Raw genomic sequence first — 6,000 nt, 5'->3', positions numbered from 1 at the left:
AGAAAGGGGAACCCTCCTACACTGTTGGTGGGAATGCAAGCTGGTGCAGCCACTCTGGAAACAGTATGGAGGTTCCTCAAAAAGTTGAAAATAGAGCTACCCTATGACCCAGCAATTGCACTACTGGGTATTTACCCCAAAGATACAAATGTAGTGATCCGAAGGGGTACGTGCACCCCAATGTTTATAGCAGCAATGTCCACAATAGCCAAACTATGGAAAGAGCCCAGATGTCCATCAACAGATGAATGGATAAAGAAGATGTGGTATGTATACACACACACACACACACACACACACACACACAATGGAATATTATGCAGCCATCAAAAAAAAACCCCACAAAATCTTGCCATTTGCAACAACGTGGATGGAACTAGAGGGTATTATGCTAAGCAAAATAAATCAATCAGAGAAAGACAAGTATCACATGATCTCACTGATATGAGGAATTTGAGAAACAAGACAGAGGATCATAGGGGAAGGGAGGAAAAAATGAAATAAGATGAACCAGAGAGGGAGACAAACCATAAGAGACTCTTAATCTCAGGAAACAAACTGAGGGTTGCTGGAGTGATGAGGGTGGGAGAGATGGGGGGGGCTGGGTGATGGACATTGGGGAGGGTATGTGCTATTGTGAGTGCTGTGAATTGTGTAAGACTGATGAATCACAGACCTGTACCTCTGAAACAAATAATACATTATATGTTTAAAAAAAAAGAAGATAATAGGAAGGGAAAAACGAAGGGGGGGGAATCAGAGGGGGAGACGAACCATGAGAGACTATGGACTCTGAGAAACAAACTGAGGGTTTTGGGGGGGCGGGTGGGGGATAAGTTAGCCTGGTGATGGGTATTAAGGAGGGCACGTATTGCATGGAGCACTGGGTGTTAAACGCAAACAATGAATCATGGAACACTACATCAAAAACTAATAATGTAATGTGTGGTGACTAACATAACATAATAAAATAAAATTAATTAAAAAAAAAGATTTTTTTTGAGGCTTGAAGTTCTCCATGCATTTACTGAACAATCCATTTCTGCTTTATACATTTTGCAGAAGGGTGAAGTAAAATTTTAAAGGAAGCTTTTGGTCAGGATGACTGAAGTAGGAGATTGTGATCACCTTTGATTGTGTAGAGTTTATGCAAGGAAAGCTGCTTATTTTAGATACGAGGTCGTAGACTAACTCAGTAGTTTTCCAGCCAGATGCCTTCCTTCCTCAGTTTATCTTAGTCTTGTTTACCAGTCCCTCCTCCTTTACTTGACTTTGTTCTCCTCTCACTCTACACTCTGCTGTTGATTTCATCATCTTGCAGGTGAATATCTGCAGCCCACTCTCTCTTCCTACCTCCAGACACATCTGTGTTCAACAACCAATTAGAAATCCTTTGACTTCATGTCCCAAAGGCAACACACTCATGTATTCACTCAATGATTATTAAGAGCCTACCACGTGCCTCGGCTTAGACCATGGCAAGGAGACACACTGAAGCGAAGGAGATACACTAAAGCTTACAATCTACTGAAGGACAGTGTTAGTAATCAAATATTAACACAAAAAATACTCAGTCTGTAACAGATGATATAAAAGGAAAACAAAAATAACTATAAAACTTTTCAAAAGGAGATAAGACCAAGTCAGGAAAGACTACTTATCTTCCTCTAATACTCCAAATCTCAATAAATGGCATCACCATACCCCCAGATGCTCAGGCCAAAAATCTAGAAGAGGTTCTTCATTCCTCCCTCTCCTACTTCCTCATCCAGTTTGTGAGGAAAGCCTCTCAAGCACAGGTCTTGAATGTTTTTAGATTGGTTCATTTCTCTCTACCTCCAAGTCCAAGCCAAAATTACCTTTTCTGCATCAATTCTTGGCCATCTCCAATCTAGGCTCCAAGACATCAACCGAAGTAATGCTTTTAAATATGCATGATTTTTAGCCAGTGAAGAGGGCTAAGTAGGAGATCCTAGGCTCGCCTCCTCCCACAGACACACCAAATGTGCAGCTAAACATGGAACAACAGCCTCTGAAAAAAACCTAAGAACTGTCCAAGCAGCTCCTAGGCAGGGGGCAGGCAGAGGAGAACGAGAGAAGTCCCACATGGAAGCGGGTAGGAGAGGCTGGGTCACAATCTCACCATAGACCTCATCCCTAGCGCTGCGAACCACAGTCGGGAGGGAACTCAAAACTAGAGCTTCTCCCTGAGGAGTGAAGGGTTTGAACCCCACACCAGGCACCCCCAACTTTTAAGACCTGCAGCTGTGAGACAAGCCCCCAGAACATGCAGCTTTGAAAACCAACAGGGCTGCATCCACAGACCCACAAGTCCATAATGAAGAGAGAACTGGCTCTTAAAGGCCTTAGACTCACCAGCCCAGGGCCCAGCGGAGAGGCCCCTGTCCGGAGGCGCCCAGACTTCCTGTTGCTAATCTTAAGGCAAGGGCCTGAGGCGCAGGCAGCTGACTGAGCACACACCTAGAGGCCTGCTCGATGCCAGGCACCATCTTCGCGCTCTCCCTCTGCTTCGCTCCAGGCAGTGGGCGCCACCTTTTTTTCTTTTTCCCTGCGAGCACCGTCTACACACTCTCCCTTGCTTCGTTCCAGCTGGCAGTCTCGTCTTAGCACTCTAGCCGACGGGCACCATGTCTCTCTCTCTCCCTCTGTTTTTTAGTGCTAGCGTTTTGTTTTCCCGAGCGGGTGCCACTCACACACTCGAGGCAGCCGCGGCCGCCATCTTCGTGCTCCGCCGGCTGCCCCGCTCCGGATGGCGGCTTCTCGCCGTTTCCCCAACCCGGCTGCTGTGCAGCGGACACGCCTTCACCGCCTGGGCTCCGGAGACCAAGGGCGCTTGCCGTCCTGGGTTCCACAGACTGTAACAATTGGAGAGACAGTTCTTACCACCCCCACATGGCGCAGAGCAAACAGTCAACTGAAATGCACCCCCAGCCTCTCTGTGACCCTTTTTTTTTTTGCTGGTTCCTGAGCTTCGGCCCCGACAGGCGGGCTTCCGGTTTGGCACGTAACTGAGAGTCTCCTGACCCTGCAGGAAATCTGGCCCCTTGGAGCCTAGGTCTTCTCTGCTCATGGCTCCCCATAGGAAAAGAGGACAACATAGCCAAGGCTCTGAGTAACCACAGCTCTTAAATTCCAACCACGTAAGTTGCACTGTCTATAATTAGCACTACTTAAAGCATACCTAAAAATCTGGTAGCAGGATCCTGCTTTTGGAGATGGAGTAGGGGAATATGAAAATATCTTCAAAAACTATTTTCTATCATATCTAGGAGACCATGTAATGTACCTTAGAATACATATATGTGTGTATATAAGTATGTGTGTATTTGTCTCTGTGCATATACATAGGTATAATGCAGATATATTCATATATATTGTTATATACTATATATGTATATATTACATATATCCACACATACAACCCTACCCACTTTACATACACACATACATTTATATGTATGATGTGTGTATATATGTATACAAACCATATATAATATTTATTATATATGTATTTGGGTGTTTGAACATAAGATTAACCTAATTTGTAATGGAAAATGGCTAAATTCTAAATTCAAGGTGAATGAGCTCAAAAGAGTATGAAACCTATCTTTACTAAAAAAAACATAATTTGAGATTTACTACATTTCCTTATTATTTCAGGCCCAGAAGTAATAATTATTTCTAAATCTTTACCTTATATCTAAAAATGGGCCAGAGCTCATTTTGGAGAATGGCTATTTATTAATAATAAATTATTTAAATTATTTGAGACTTCACATTAAGTAGAAACCTAAATGATTTGTCAGATGAGGTCTGGAAGAATTTCTAAGTAATGATACATATAACTGAAATGAGAACCAACAAAACGGTGCCCGGATCATCTTTACTAGCAAATTCACTTGCTCTTGGTAGAGAAGTTAGGGTTGGGGAAGGGTAAAGTGACAGCTAACACTATGCCCAGCCAACAGCTCCATCCAACCTGCCTCCATTTATTATCTTGATCCAATATTTCAAACAAGGTAATCCAAACCATTGGAATAAACCTCAGCAGACTCTGGATATCTGAACAATTATGAGCAGTGGAACTAAAGGTGAAGTTCTCATGAAATTATGAGAGAGTTGAAAGAATGATATCAAATTCCATTTTTTATAATTTTTTTTTTCTATAAAGAAAATTGTCTCCAATTAGCTTGGATTTAAATGACTGTTTTCTTCTGTTTATCTAGATCTTGGGTTTGGCTAGTAATACAATTGCATAAAGTTACTTCCGCTATGTGGGCTGCTGCTAGGTCCACACATCACAGGTTAGTCCATAGATCACTGTTTTAGAAGGGTAGGTATAGTAACATTTATTTCTGGCTTTCCATTAGAATCAGCCTATATTTTAAAAAAAATACAGATGTCTGGGCCCTACCTAAGATGTACTGGGCATGGAACCCAGATACGTATATTTCTTTAAAGTTCCAGTGGTAATTTTGATGAACATCCACCATTAAGAACTCATGATTAGATGATCTCTAAGTTCCCTTCCAACTATACAGTCTGTAATTTCTTCGAAATACTCATTTAAAACCAATCTATTTTTTTTCATGAAATCATATACTCTCCTAGAATAGTCAATTGTGAGGAACTCTAAAGAAGTAAGTTTCAAAAGTAAAAAGTTATAAAAAAAAAAAATGCTTTCAAAACAAGAGAAAAGCCATCAGTAGTTTAAATGAATAGAAGAACTTTTTCCTTTCAAACAATAATAAATCTGAAGGTGGACAGTTGTTGATGTTGACTCAGAAGCTCAGTGAGGTTAAGGTGATCTTCTGGTCACAAGATGGTTTTGCAGTTCCAACCATCTTGGCTTCATTTGAGGCAGGAAGAAGAGAGAAGTCAAGAAAGGATGGACAGCTACAACCATCTCCTTTAATCAGGAAAACAAAAGCCATTACAAGTACTGAGTATATTTCTGATCAGGTCTTATTGACAGAACAGGTTCTTAAGACCAAATCATGTTGTAAGACATCCTGAGAATTGGCTTGGACCAGCCATAACCTATTGCCAGGGCCAAACACACTGCAACCACATTAGCTAAAATAATAAAAATGATAATATTCTGGTTAAGAAGGAAGAGCTGGATATTGAGTAGGAAAATGTTGCAAACAATTTAAGTCAACTCTGATGAAAAAAAATCAAAATAAGATTCAATTATATTTTGTTATAAAAAATAATAACCTACCATAATATATGAAAAAATGTTCATGTCTTTATGTAATTGCTGAAGAATAACTTCTTGTGACAAATGTGACATTTTGACAAATGTAATCATGAATATAACAAGTTTGTATCTTATCTTTCAAGGTAATTATTTTGAAAGACAACATTGATTGGATGCATAAATTGTTGTGTTATATCATTTGTACCACATATTTAGTCTATGACCATTATTGTTTCGATGTTAAAATGACTGTTAAACCAAGATTTTCAACCAAAAGGAAATAAACCAGGAGCAGATATGATTGTTTTATTTAAAATCACCAAAAGAATCTTTACAACAGGGATTTTAAAAATCCATCAGACCCCATTGTTCAATTTGGCAACAGATATCAAACGCCTTAAAACTGGGTACATATTATTGACTTTAGCCATCTAATTTTTTCAAATTGGAAAAGAATACAAAAAGTATCTACACATTTGTTTGTTATTTTTAACAGCATAAATTTCTTTAACTAGTTTAACTGCCCAATACTAATAGATTGTTATATGAAATACACATTGTATTATCACATGATGGAATACCATTTCCTTGTTAAAATTAATAATTAAGAAGACTACAGAATGACCTGGAGATGATAAGAATATAGTGAATGAGTAAATAAAGTACCTAATTATGGTACAGTATATTCCAAATTGTTTAAATAATAATTAATGTGTTATGTACACACTATATATGCCAGGCTTAAGGCTTTGCATGTATTTACTTCATTAGGTTCT

Source organism: Phoca vitulina, unplaced genomic scaffold (assembly GCF_004348235.1).
Source record: "Phoca vitulina isolate PV1807 unplaced genomic scaffold, GSC_HSeal_1.0 scaffold29, whole genome shotgun sequence".
Lineage (NCBI taxonomy): Eukaryota > Metazoa > Chordata > Mammalia > Carnivora > Phocidae > Phoca > Phoca vitulina.
This window is presented reverse-complemented; position numbering follows the sequence as displayed.